Below are 14963 nucleotides of genomic sequence, written 5' to 3'. Positions count from 1 at the left end.
AGCAAAAGACTGGGAAGCAACCAACTGAGAGAGCGACAACAATCATGAACATGCATTAAAATTAATTCACACCGAATACAAGCATGAGTAGGATATAATCCACCATGAACATAAATATCATGAAGGATATGTTGATTTGTTTCAACTACATGCGTGAACATGTGCCAAGTCGAGTCACTCAATTCATTCAAAGGAGGATACCATCCCATCATACCACATCATAATCATTCTAATAGCATGTTGGCACGCAAGGTAAACCATTATAACTCATAGCTAATCAAGCATGGCACAAGCAACTATAATCTCTAAATGTCATTGCAAATATGTTTACTACATAATAAGCTGAATCAGGAACGATGAACTCATCATATTTACAAAAACAAGAGAGGTCGAGTTCATACCAGCTTTTCTCATCTTAATAAGTCCATCATATATCGTCATTATTGCCTTTCACTTGCACGACCGAACGATGTGTATAATAATAATAGTGCACGTGCATTGGACTAAGCTGGAATCTGCAAGCATTCAACTCAAGAGATAAGACAGGGTAATATGGGCTCTAAGTTAAATAAACAATCATGCATATGAGAGCCACTAAACATTTTCAATATGATCTTCTACTCTCAACCCCCAAAGAAAAGAGAAGAAAATAAAACTATTTACACGGGAAAGCTCCCAACAAGTTAAAGAAGAACGAGAAATCTTTTTGGGTTTTCATTTTAATTTCTACTACAAGCATGGAAATTAAACTAACTAATTTTTTACACACAAGAAGAAAGTGAGAAAAAGGAATTTAAACTAGCATGGATAATACAATGAAAGAGTATGAGCACTGACGACTAGAATAGTGTGTGCGCATGAATGTAAAGTCGGTGAGAAATACGTACTCCCCCAAGCTTAGGCTTTTGGCCTAAGTTGGTCTAATACCAAGGACCGCCTGGCTGATATCCGTAGTTGTAGCTGGGGTCATACTGAGATGCAGCAGCAACCGCCTCCTGAGCAGCGGCATGTTGGCGAGCTGCCTCTGCTCTCCCCTCGTGTTCAGATGCTTCCTCCCTGGTAACAACATATCTCCCTTTTGCCTGGTAATCAAAAAGGCGAGGAGCAGGACGAGTAACATGGACGACGTTGCGTCTGTCATAGATTGGAGGAATTGTTCATTCCTTCTAAGAAAATGATGATTGACCATAGCGTCATAATCTAAATAAGTAGGAGGTAACATCATATCTCCCTCTCGTGGGGCTATACCAAGATAATTAGCCACACGGGTTGCATAAATTCCTCCAAATAAATCTCCAGCTCTACCATTATTCTGCAACCTACGTGCAACTATTGCCCCCAAGTTATAACCTTTATAACCTAACACAGCACTCTTGAGGACACAAAGATCAGGGACACACATATGAGATGCTTCGTCTTTACCGTTAATGCATCTACCAATGAAGAGAGCAAAATAATGTATATCAGGAAAATGAATGCTCCCTATGGTAGCTTGTGCTATGTCCCTGGATTCTCCCACGGTAATACTAGCAAGCATGGTGGAAATTTCAGCTTCCGGTATCTTTCTTTTATTTGTAATGATATCCTTCATATATTTAGCATAAGGATTTACTCTGAGCATATCAGTTAAGCGCATACGTAAGAAGATAGGTCTAATCATTTCAGCAAAGCACTCAAAATCCTCATCATCCTTTGTCTTGGATGGTTTAGGAGGAAAGGGCATGGGTTTCTGAACCCATGGTTCTCTTTCTCTACCGTGCTTCCTAGGAACAAAATCTCTCTTATCATAACATTGATTCTTTGATTGTGGGTTATCAAGATCAACAGCAGGTTCAATCTCTACTTCATTGTTTTTGCTAGGTTGAGCAAAAACATGAACATTATCATTGACATTATCACTAGGTTCATGTTCATCACCTGATTGTGTTTCAGCATCAGAAATAGAAATATCATTGGGATTCTCAGGTGTGTCTACAGTAGGTTCACTAGAATCATGAAAAGTCCTATCGTTTTTCTTTTTCTTCCTTTTAGAAGAACTAGGTGCCTCTAAATTATTTCTCTGAGAATCTTGCTCGATTCTCTTAGGGTGGCCTTCAGGATACAAGGGTTCCTGAGTCATTGTACCAGTTCTAGTAGCCACTCTAATAGCAAAGTCATGTTTATTATTTAATTCATCAAGCAAATCATTTTGAGCTTTAAGTACTTGCTCAGCTTGGTTAGCGACCATAGAAGCATATTTGCTAATGAGTTTGAGCTCACCTTTAACTCTAGCCATATTATCGCTCACACGTCCTATCTCGAAAGAATTATTCTTTAACACTCTACCAACATAAGCATTAAAACTTTCTTGTCTAGCCATAAAGTCATCAAATTCATCTAAGCACGGGCTATGAAATTTAGTAGAGGGGATTTCAACTTTATCATATCTACAGAGAGAATTTACCTTTACTACCTGTGTCGGGTTATCAAGACAATGTGATTCTTCAACAGGCGGTATATTAAGACCATGTATTTCTTCAATAGGTGGTAAATTCTTAACATCTTCAGCTTTAATACCTTTTTCTTTCATTGATTTATTTGCCTCTTGCATATCTTCAGGACTGAGAAATAAAACACCTCTCTTCTTCGGAGTGGGTTTAGGAATAGTCTCAGGAGCTGGCTCAATTGGTTCAGGAATTGCCTCAGGAATTGGCTCAGGAAGAGTCAAATTATTTTCATTAGTCAACATATTATTCAATAGTAATTCAGCTTCATCAACTGTTCTTTCCCTAAAAACACAACCATCACAACTATCCAAGTAATCCTTGGAAGCATCGGTTAGTCCATTATAAAAGATATCAAGTATTTCATTTTTCTTAAGAGGATGATCAGGAAAACCATTAAGTAAGCGGAGAAGCCTCCCCCAAGCTTGTGGGAGACTCTCTTCTTCAATTTGCAGAAAATTATATATTTCCCGCAAGGCAGCTTGTTTCTTATGAGCTGGGAAATATTTAGCAGAGAAGTAATAAATCATATCCCGGGGACTACGCACACAACTAGGAGTAAGAGAATTATACCAAGTCTTAGCATCACCTTTTAACGAGAATGGAAATATCTTAAGGATATAATAATAGCGAGATTTATCATCATGAGTAAACAGGGTGGCTATATCATTCAACTTGGTAAGATGTGCCACAACAGTTTCAGATTCAAGGCCATAAAAAGGATCAGATTCAACTAAAGTAATAATCTCAGGATCAACAGAGAATTCATAATCCTTATCAGTAACACAGATAGGTGAAGTAGCAAAAGCAGGATCGGGTTTCATTCTAGCATTAAGAGATTGCTGCTTCCATTTCGCTAATAACGTTTTAAGATCATATCTATCTTTACAAGCAAAGATAGCTCTAGCAGCTTCCTCTTCCATAACATAACCCTCAGGAACAACAGGTAATTCATAATCATTGGGAGAACTTTCATCATCATTATCATCAATAATAGCATCGTCAATAATTTCATTCTCTATAGTCCTAGCAAGTTGTTCATCAAGAAATTCACCTAATGGCAAAGTAGTATCACGCACAGAAGTAGTTTCATCATAACTATCATGCATAGTAGAAGTGGCATCATCAATAACATGTGACATATCAGAATTCATAGCAGTAGCAGGTTTAGGTGTCGCAAGCATACTAATAACAGAAGGAGAATCTAGTGCAGAGCTAGATGGCAGTTCCTTACCTCCCCTCGTAGTTGAGGGCAAAATCTTGGTTCTTTCATCTTTCAAGTTCCTCATAGTGATCAACATATATAAATCCCAAGTGACTCATAGAATAGAGCTATGCTCCCCGGCAATGGCGCCAGAAATTAGTCTTGATAACCCACAAGTGTAGGGGATCGCAACAACTTTCGAGGGTAGAGTATTCAACCCAAATTTATTGATTCGACACAAGGGGAGCCAAAGAATATTCTTGAGTATTAGCAGTTGAGTTGTCAATTCAACCACACCTGGATAACTTAGTATTTGCAGCAAAGTATTTAGTAGCAAAGTAGTATGATAATAAAGGTAACGGTAGCAAAAGTAATATTTTTGGGTTTTGTAGTGATTGTAGCAATAGCAAAGGAAAAGTAAATAAGCGAAGAACAATATGTGAAAAGCTCGTAGGCAATGGATGAGTGATGGATAATTATGTCGGATCTGATTCCTCATGTAATAGCTATAATATAGGGTGACACAAAACTAGCTCCAATTCATCAATGTAATGTAGGCATGTATTCCGTAAATAGTCATACGTGCTTATGGAAAAGAACTTGCATGACATCTTTTGTCCTACCCTCCCATGGCAGCGGGGTCCTAGCGGAAACTAAGGGATATTAAGGCCTCATTTTAATAGAAAACCGGAACAAAGCATTAGCACATAGTGAATACATGAACTCCTCAAACTACAGTCATCACTGAGAAGTATCCCGATTATTCTCACTTCGGGGTTGTCGGATCATAACACATAATAGGCGACTATAGACTTGCAAGATAGGATCAAGAACACACATATATTCATGAAAACATAATAGGTTCAGATCTGAAATCATGGCACTCGGGCCCTAGTGACAAGCATTAAGCATAGAAAAGTCATAGTGAAAGTGCTAGTATCGACTAGAGGGGGGGGGTGAATAGGCGATTTTCATGAAAGTCTTCAAAACTTGGAAGTTTTGAAGACAAACAATCGAAATGACCTAATTGATATGCAGCGGAAGATAAACTACTGTGAGCAAACCATAGTCAAGTATGCAATGATGTGAAAGCACATGACTAATAGCAGCTAAGTAGTAAGGATCAGGATGGAAGATAGTATGAAGCCAATCAACGATAGTAGTTAAGCAATGAAGTCAAACAGGTACGACAGATAGGAAATGACTTCACGAAGACAAACTCAACATAAAGGATGGAAAAGGATAGAACCAGTCGCTTGTTGAAGACACAGGATTTGTTGGACCAGTTCCAGTTGCTGTGACAACTGTACGTCTGGTTAGGGAGGCTGAGATTTAACTTAGAAGACCATGTCTTCACCTTATTCACCTTGAGCTAAGGACACCCAGTCCTCGCCCAATCACTCTGGTAAGTCTTCAAGGTAGACTTCCGAACCTTCACAGACTTTGTTCACCGGCAATCCACAATGACTCTTGGATGCTCAGAACGCGACGCCTAACCGGCTGGAGGATTCACAGTCCTCAAGTGTAATAAGTCTTCAGGTCACACAGACAGAAAGACTTCAGTGATGCCTAACACTCTTTGGCTCTGGGTGTTTGGGCTTGGTCCTCGCAAGGATTTCTCTATCTCAAAGGCTTTGAGGTGGGTTGCTCTCAAACGACAAAAGCCGTGCACTAACTCTGAGCAGCCACCAATTTATGGTGTAGGGGGTGGGCTATTTATAGCCACTAGGCAACCCAACCTGATATGTCCGAAATGACCCTGGGTCACTAAGGAACTGACACGTGTTCCAATGGTCAGATTTCAAACACACACGGCAACTTTACTTGGGCTACAAGCAAAGCTGACTTATCCATCTCTAGATAAGATTTGCTCTCATTGTCTTCGCTCAAAGACATAGGATTTGGGTTGAGCATCACTTCAGTCATTCTGACTTAGTTCACTTGGACCCCACTTAACAGTACGGTGGTTCCTATGACTCAACAAAGAAGAAAAGGAAACAACGAAATCACACAGTCTTCACGCTCCATAATCTTCACTCAATGTCTTCTCATGTCATAGTCTTTAATATGAATATCTTCACATACCACCATTGTCTTCAATGTCTTCATACATTTTTAGGGGTCATCTCCGGTAGGTAAACCGAATCAATGAGGGACACTACCTGCGTTATCCTGCAATTCTCACAAACGCATTAGTCCCTCAACCAACTTTGTCGTCAATACTCCAAAACCAACTAGGGGTGGCACTAGATGCACTTACAATCTCCCCCTTTTTGGTGATTAATGACAAACTGGTTGAAGTTTTCAACGGGGATAAAGTATGTGAAATTGTAAAGGATAGGGTATTGTCTTCATAAGTAGCAAGGGCTCCCCCTGAAGATGTGCATATAAGTAATTTTCTTTTGGAATGCAAATGCACATGGCAGGTTGTACTTGTGGAGATCCACTTCAACTTATGAAGATAATTCATCATGCATGGACTGATATAGCAAGTAGAATGACATGCATAATGAAAAATGGACGTCTGCAGAATGATCTAAGTGCGGAAGTTATCATCGCACATGTAGAATTTATCATCGCATCACAGTAAAGCAAATAAGTAGCAGACGACCATCAAGTTTAAGTGTTACAACTCAAAGAACCAAATGTTTCAAAAGCGAGAGTTGTAAACACGAGGCAAAATATAAAGCAACCGCCCATATGAACCCGCTTGAAGACTATCAAACTCATATGCTTCTCCCCCTTTTGTCAGTAATGACCAAAAAGGTTTGAAGACATAGAGCATCTACTCGTCCTCATGAGTAGGTGAAGCAGCAGGGTTGTCGTTGTTGTTTGGCGGTGCAGACGTACTTGGTGCAGTGTCGATGCCTGCAGAGGTAGGAGGCGGTGAAGTAGCATCATCTTTATCATCGATCACTCTGGCATTCATAGTTGCCGCGGAGGAAGAATAGTCAGAGTCTTCAAGGGATGGAGTTCGACGTAGGACTGCAGTCCGTGGAGGAGTGGAGTCAAACTTGAATCATTCAGTGAAGCCATCGTCTTGAACATCGGCTTCAGCACTGAGCAGCGTCAAACTCTTCCATGATCGTTGACAAGTCTCGTGAGCAACAAATGCATTCTTGGTGGCAAGATTTCGAATGCGATTGACGTCCACCAAGAGGCTTTGCATCTGTCTCTTGAGCCAATAGTGATGCTTATCTTGTTTCTGATGAAGGGACACAAGAAGTTCTCGGTCATTGAGAACGCGAGAGCGCTTCTGAGGCCTTTGGGCAATGGTGCTTTCAGTGGCTTCAGTATGCACACGATGAGGCAGACGAGTATTTCCAGCCATTCGATAGATATGTGTTACTGCTTGGACGCCTTTGATGGGTTGAGTGAAGGTTTGGTGCTCGACATTCTGAAGACAAAGAGGCTTCTTGGCTGGGTCAGAGTATATGGCTTCAACTGACATATCAACCTCTGGTAAAAAGATCAGATGATTGCGAGCAGAGGGTTGATAGTTGACAGAGGAGTGTCGCTTGATGAGGCGCATGACCCATGGAGCATAAAACTTCAGACCAAAAAGGTCAGATCCAGACGCAGCAAGTTGCCTGATGAAGAATTCTTGGGAATTGATGCTGATGCCATTGAGGATGTAAAAGACCAAAGTCTTCATGGCTCCTTCAAGCTTGGCCGCTGATGAGTGTCCTTTGATAGGCCATAGAGTTTGCCTGATGATATGATATATTGTGCGAGGCAGATACTCAAGGTCATCAACAAAGAACTCTGTTTGGATATTCAGCGTCAGATGGCAAAGGCTTCATCATGCTCAACATCTGGCTCATGTTGGGTTCTGGCTTGTGGAAGATGCTCTCCAGTGCATTGCGGTGTAGTTGACAATCAGGTTCATGTAGCTCTCCGGGAGTGGGTACGCCTGTAAGCTCAATGATATCCAGAGCTTTGGCTTCATGATGAACATTTCCGGTCATCCACTCGAGAACCCATGTCTTGATATCTCTGTTATAGCCACGAATGTGGAGGGTAGCATAGAATTGAAGCAAAAGTTCTTCATTCCAGTGTTCCTTGTCTGTCACAAAGTTGAGCAGACCAGCATCACAAAAGCAGTCAAGTGCTTCTTCTAAGCACGACAGTCCAGCAATGGCTTCAGTGTCGAGGCACATATGAGGTAAAATGCGCCCTTGATCATACAGAACGCAGGAGTAATAGCTTCTCTGCTGATAGCTCCAGAAACGATCAGATGATATTCTTGGCTTTGAGTAGGGGTTCTTGGCGCTGTCAAAGAAGGTATTGTGGCTTTTGAAGCCATTGGCATTGAAGGACCCTGTAGAATTAGCAGTGCCTGGGAACCTTAGCAGTCTTGGCTTTGGCTTCTGGACCTGAGGCCTATGCCCAACATGATAATCAAATTGAGGTCCAGAGGCAGTAGGCGGTGGTACCAGAACGGGCCATCGGACAGTGGTTAGCTGACCATGACTGTATGCTTGCTCAATTGTATGGGGCCTTGGTGGTGGAATAGGAGCAGTGGCAACAGCTGAGGCTTCAGGCTGCACAACAGGTGCTTCAGGAACAGTGGCCTCATTGGCTTCACGCACACTAGTTGGTGCAAGCTCCACATTGGCTTCAGCCATGACTATGTCATTGGCTTCATTGGCGTTGGTGGTGGCAGCTTCAACATTTTCAACCTCCACTTGACGAGCTGGAGGGTCGGGCACTGGCACGTTCACATCAGGAACAACTTCTTCAGTATTGGGGGGAGTAGGAACTCGTACGTCTTCTAGTCTTTCATCGGCTGATGCTGCCAGATTGTCTTCAGCAGCTTGGGCTTCAGACACGGAGACATTCACAGTTGGAGTGGGTTCAGAAAATACTTGATGTGCAACAGGTTGGTGTTGCACTTCTCCTTCTGGAACGCTCGAAAGAGGGACTTGAGGCCTTTGTCCTTTGCGAAGCCTGCGAAATGCTGGCAACGCCTTTGGAGATGGAGTTGGCTGGGCCTCAAAGTCTTCATCTTCTTCTTGCATGGGTGGTGTAGTTTGTTGTTGTTGTTGGGGAGTACTTGGGGAGTCTTGTTGCTGTGGGTGATCAGCCCACGATGCATCCTGAGCAATTGGCGTCAGAGGACGACCAATGCTGATGAGTTTGCTGTTCATGAGAACAGGCGATGATACCACGTTGTGTTCGATCTAAGGAAGAACTTCATCATCTTCAACATTGTCGTCTTGACCAATGCCTTCAGCAGCGATGGGTTCAGCTGTTGGAATATCTTCAGCTTCATGAGCCTCTGTGGAAGCAGGCTCATGAACTATCATCCGTCTTTCTTGATGTTCAAACGCAGGGTGAACCACTGAAATGGGTTCAACAACTAAGGGCTCTGTGGGAGCAGCCCTAGTCTTCTTGGTTTTGTGCTTCTTCTTGGAGGGAGCTGCATCAGAGGCTTCATGATTCTTCCTTTTTCTGGCTTCAGCCTCAGCAGCCCTCGTCTTCTTCTGTTCTGAAGCGGTTGATAGGACCTTTGGCTTCGAGCCAGTCATGCTGCTTGGGAAGATAATGCGAGGTGCTTCTTGACTTGAAGGCGCAGGTGGAGCGGTTGATGGCGTCTTCTTCTTTGCAGCCATCCTGGGGTCAATGCCAGGACGGCCAAGAGACTTGCGCTTCTCAGCCTCATTGTAGGCAAGCACACACTTGTCAGCCAAACTCTTCATGCGCTCACGAGAGCCCTGAGCTTCTTCACGCTTCTTAAGAAAAGCTTCTTTAAGCTCATGCAGCATGACCTTGAAGTTTCTGACATCTTGTACACCGCGCTTCGCCACATGCTTCTTGAACTAAGCCTTTTCATAGTCAATCTTGTTCTTCAGCTCAGCGATGCGCTGAGCGAGAGCTAGCTCAGAAGCAATGGCGCCATTGAAGGCGACACTGAAGCCAATGGGAAGCTGCAGATCTTCAAAGCTGATATTTGGGGTGTCGAACCACTCATCAATGAAGTTATGGATGATTGCCACATCAAAGAGAGGCAAGTTGTTGAAGATCTCTGCTTCTTCCTTGCTCTTGATTAGTTGCTCAAGGGCATCATCTGCAAGATCTTCATCGTTGGACAGATCAATGGGTTCTTCACGCAGAATGGCAGCAGGAGGCAATGTTTGATCAGTATGCCTGACAATTTGCTTTTTCTTCTCCGTCCTCTTGGAGATGCGTGATTGATCCTCTGACTGCACACTGTCTTCAGGAGGGGCAGTGGCCAGTGGCTTCGCGCGTGAAGCTTTTGGTGGTGCAGTTGATCTTGAAGCCTTAGGCTTCTTTAGCTTCTGCGGCTTCGGAGGAGGAGCTGAGGCTTCATTAGTGTCAGCATCATTGTCAGAATGATCTACTCTAGCACCTTGGACCAAGATGTAAGTAATGAGGCCATCAAGGTTGGAGAAGGGGCCGATGATATTGGGATCAGCATCACGTGAGCCATCAGCACGGGGAGCAGAGGGACCAGGGTTGAAGTCTAATCCCAATGACTTCTTGTTTTCCTTGGCCGAAGCCTTTGCGTGCTGGAAATTTCGCTTGAAGAGAGTATCGTCACGACACCAGAGTAATGATGATGGGTCGGCATTTGCAGGCTGAGATCCTCGGACCATGTAGGGATAGAAACCCTATGCAATAGCTTCATCTCTGTTCTTGGGTTGAAGGCCTCGATAGAGAATATCACCCCAAGGACTTTTGATAGCATTCTTCTCTGCATATTCCTTGGTCACGAACTTGTACTTGAACCATTCTTCAGCCCAATAGCGTCGAATCCATAGGATTCGTGTCTTGCGCTGATGATAATTCTCTTCAGGATCTGTCTTGTAGAGCTCTGCTAGGTCATCAGGCAGATCTTTTGATGTACCCCCTCGACGCTGTCTGCCACCCTTCCTTACTGACTTTTCTGTAGCCATGAACTTCAAACTAAATGGCTTCAATACGTTCAAAGGCTTCAAAGACTTACGCTTGCTAGTCAAACAGGAACTGGCTACGGGAGAATTAATGTGATGTTGTAAGTATTTTGCAAACGAATGCAGACTATGAGAACCAAGGGATTCTCCCACGGACATGTACCTGTGACAGCATTAGAGATGCGAGGGAAGGGGAAGAGGTCATATGCATTCTCAGAAGATTTTGAAGATAAATCAGTTTGAAGACATTGACCTCATGATGCGAAGACATTCACTTATGTGATGTGAGTTGGTTCCAGATTTGTACGAATCCGTTAATAAGTACAAGTGAGGAATCAAACTAGACATGAAATTCAAGTGAATAGACTAGGCAGTATGAGATGCAGACAGAATAGATCTAACATTGTGTAGGCAGAAACCACTTTTGGTAGATAGGATGAATCTATGAAGATCAAAAAGGCAGTAAAAATAGAGTTATATTTACCACACGAAGAACTGCTAGATGGATGAACAGGAGACCGAGCAATTCAATCCACCTTGCCCTAACTTGGCGACGGAGGACACCTACGACGACGGCGGAGAGGACGGCGTCAGAGAAGTCGCGGCAGCTAAGCGCTTCGTCGCCGGCGTCGTCAAGAGCTAGCAGTGGCGCTAGGGTTTTGACGAGGTGGAGAGGTGGAAGAAGGATTTCTTTACCGCAGGGGACAAGTATTTATAAGTAGGTGTGTCGCACAGCGCAATTACGCTGGTGCCCCTGGCGGTTCACATCTGAGGGGCACGTGGAAAGCATGCAACATACTCAGAATTGTCCCACGTTCCCATGCCCGCCAGGCATGTCGGATGGTTGTTCCGGCTTCTCCGGATTTCAACAATAAAGATGAGTTATTTAAAATTGACTTAATGTTTGTCTCTGTGCCTTCTGCTGACTAGGACGCAGAGAAGACATTCGACAGTTTCAATAGAATGCATATGATTTGGACAGATAGAGTTTGAGATAGGAAGCATAGAGAGATTAGGGTCCAATCACATTCACTTAGTTCAAAAGATTCAAAATAGGAAAACATAGCTATAAGTGAATGTTGTAGAGGACAGAACACTAACATATATATATATCAGAAAGCAATCAAATCATGAAGATAAATTGAAACCAAAGACAAACCAAATGCGAAGTCATTGCAAAAATAACACCATGATTTAAACACTTCAAACAAAGAAATTTGATGGTGGCGTTACCCACCGTATAGGAAGTATTAGACCCAGACACGGCGCACAATTATCATGGCGCTCCGAAGTCATATTCCACATTAATGTGTTCACACTCAGAGTGTAAGTCTTCATTGATTGAAGATATACATTACTTTGCGTGTTGCACATCTAAGTCGTCAATATGCATAAGTGTTAGGATGTGTGCCAGATCATAGGACATTTGAGGATTCCAAGATATTTAGCTCACACCGTAACTTGCAAAACCTTTTCTCATCCAAGGGCTTTGTGAAGATATCTGCTAGTTTCTCTTCAGTGTTGACGTGAATGATGTCGATATCTTTCTTCATGACATGACCTCTGAGAAAGTGATGACGAATTTCAATGTGCTTTGTCTTCGAGTGCTGGAATGGATTGTTGGCTATCTTGATGGCACTTTTGTTGTCGCAGAAGAGAGGCACTTGTTTCAGGTTGATGCCATAGTCCTTGAGAGTTTGCTTCATCCATAGAAGCTGAGCACAACATGATCCAGCAGCAATGTATTCAGATTCAGCAGTTGAGAGTGATACACAGTTCTGCTTCTTTGAAGACCAACATACAAGTGATCGACCCAGAAAGTGACATGTGCCTGATGTAGACTTGCGATCCACCTTGTCACCAGCATAATCAGCATCCGAGAATCCAACCAAATCAAATTTTGAGCCCTTTGGATACCATAATCCGAGTGTTGGGGTGTAAGCAAAATATCGAAGAATTCGCTTCATAGCTAAGTGATGCGATTCCTTTGGTGCCGCTTGGAATCGAGCACACATGCAAACACTAAGCATAATATCTGTCCTAGATGCACATAGATAAAGTAAAGAACCAATCATGGAGCGGTATACCTTTTGATCGAACTCTTTACCATTGTCGTCGGGACCAAGATGGTGTTTGGCTGGCATTGGCGTCGTATAACCTTTGCAGTCTTCCATTCCAAACTTCTTCAGACAATCGTTGAAGTATTTTTCTTGAGATATGAAGATGCCATTTCTTTGCTGACAAATTTGAAGACCAAGGAAGAATTTCAGCTCACCCATCATGGACATCTGATATTGCTCTTGCATCATGTATCCAAACACATCACTGTACTTCTGATTGGTGCAGCCGAAGATAATGTCATCCACATATATTTGGCACACAAACAGTTCGCCATCATATGTCTTCGTGAAAAGTGTAGGATCGAGGGATCCAGGTTTGAAGCCTTTGCTCTTCAATAAGTCTTTGATCGTATCATACCAAGCGTGGGGTGCTTGTTTGAGGCCATACAGTGCTTTGTTTAGCTTGTACACCATATCAGGATGCTTTGGATCTTCAAAACTAGGTGGTTGAGCTACATATACTTCTTCTTCAATCTTGCCGTTGAGAAATGCACTCTTCACATCCATTTGATATAGCAAGATGTTTGTATGATTAGCGTAGGCTAGCAGTATGCGAATAGCTTCAAGCCTAGCAACATGAGCAAATGTTTCATCGAAGTCAATTCCTTCTACTTGACTATATCCTTGAGCCACAAGGCGTGCTTTGTTTCTGACGACTTGACCATGCTCATCTTGCTTGTTTCGATATATCCATTTTGTTCCAATAATGTTATGCTTGCGAGGGTCAGGTCGCTTGACAAGTTCTCAAACATTGTTCAGCTTGAACTGATGAAGTTCTTCTTGCATAGTTTGAATCCATTCAGGTTCCATAAAGGCTTCAGCAACTTTCTTGGGTTCTGATATTGATACAAACGAAAAGTGCCCACAGAAGTTTGCTAGCTGTGTTGCTCTTGAGCGAGTAAGTGGAACAGGTGCATTGATGCTATCAATTATCTTCTCAATTTGAACTTCATTTGCAACTCGAGGATGAACTGGACGAAGATTTTGCTCTTGCTGATCATTGTCATCATTGGGAGGATTGTCTTCGGTCTGAGCATTGTCTTCAGGTTGGTTAGGTGCAGAAATGATAAGTTCCTCTTCTGGTTGTGCTTCAGAGGGCATGATTTCACTAGTTCCCATCAGCTTGATTGATTCGCTTGGCGGAGCTTCATCTAGTGTACTTGGCAGGATCTCTCTCTGTGAACCATTTGTTTCATCAAATCTCACATCCACAGTTTCGACAATTTTGTAGAGATAGAGGTTGAAGACTCTGTAGGAGTGCGAGTCCTTTCCATAGCAAAGCATGAAGCCTTCGTGAGCCTTAGGTGCAAATTTTGACTTGTGATGGGGATCCTTGATCCAGCACCTAGCTCCAAATACTCTGAAGTAACTGACATTTGGCTTCTTGACAGTAAGGAGCTCATAGGATGTTTGGTTCAGAAGCTTATGGATGTACACACGGTTGATGATGTGACATGCTGTATCAATGGCTTCAGGCCAGAACTTTCTTGGTGTCTTGTATTCATCTAGCATTGTTCGAGCCATCTCAATGAGGGTTCTGTTTTTGCGCTCAACGATGCCATTTTGCTGAGGTGTGTACGGAGCAGAGAACTCATGAGTGATTCCCATTGTATCCAGATAGAGATCAAGTCCGATGTTCTTGAATTCAGTGCCATTGTCACTTCTGATATGCTTGATCTTCACGCCATAATTGTTCATTGCTCGATTGGCGAAGCGTCTGAAGACATCTTGTACTTTAGTTTTGTAGAGAATTATATGCACCCATGTGTATCTTGAGTAGTCATCAACAATGACAAAGCCATAGAGACAAGCAGTTGTTGTGAGGGTGGAGTAGTGACTAGGTCCAAATAAGTCCATGTGTAACAGCTCGAAGGGTTGAGATGTTGTTATGATTGTCTTCGAGGGGTGCTTTTCCCTAGTCATCTTTCCAGCTTCGCAGGCACCACACAAATGATCCTTCTTGAACTTGACATCCTCAATGCCTATGACATGCTTCTTCTTGACAAGTGAGTGTAAGTTCCTCATGCCAGCATGCCCCAGCCTTCGATGCCAGAGCCAGCATTCTGAAGCTTTTGTGAGAAGACATACGGCAAGCTGTGGACCTGCTGAGAAATCTACCATGTATAGATCATCTTTCCGATACCCTTCAAAGACTAGAGACTTGTCAGATTCCATTAGTACAAGGCAACGATATTTTCCGAATAGCACAATCATGTTTAAGTCACAAAGCATTGAGACA

This window comes from Triticum dicoccoides, chromosome 2B (genome assembly GCF_002162155.2).
Source record: "Triticum dicoccoides isolate Atlit2015 ecotype Zavitan chromosome 2B, WEW_v2.0, whole genome shotgun sequence".
In the NCBI taxonomy this organism is placed as follows: Eukaryota; Viridiplantae; Streptophyta; class Magnoliopsida; order Poales; family Poaceae; genus Triticum; species Triticum dicoccoides.
Note: the sequence above shows the minus strand (reverse complement) of the source record.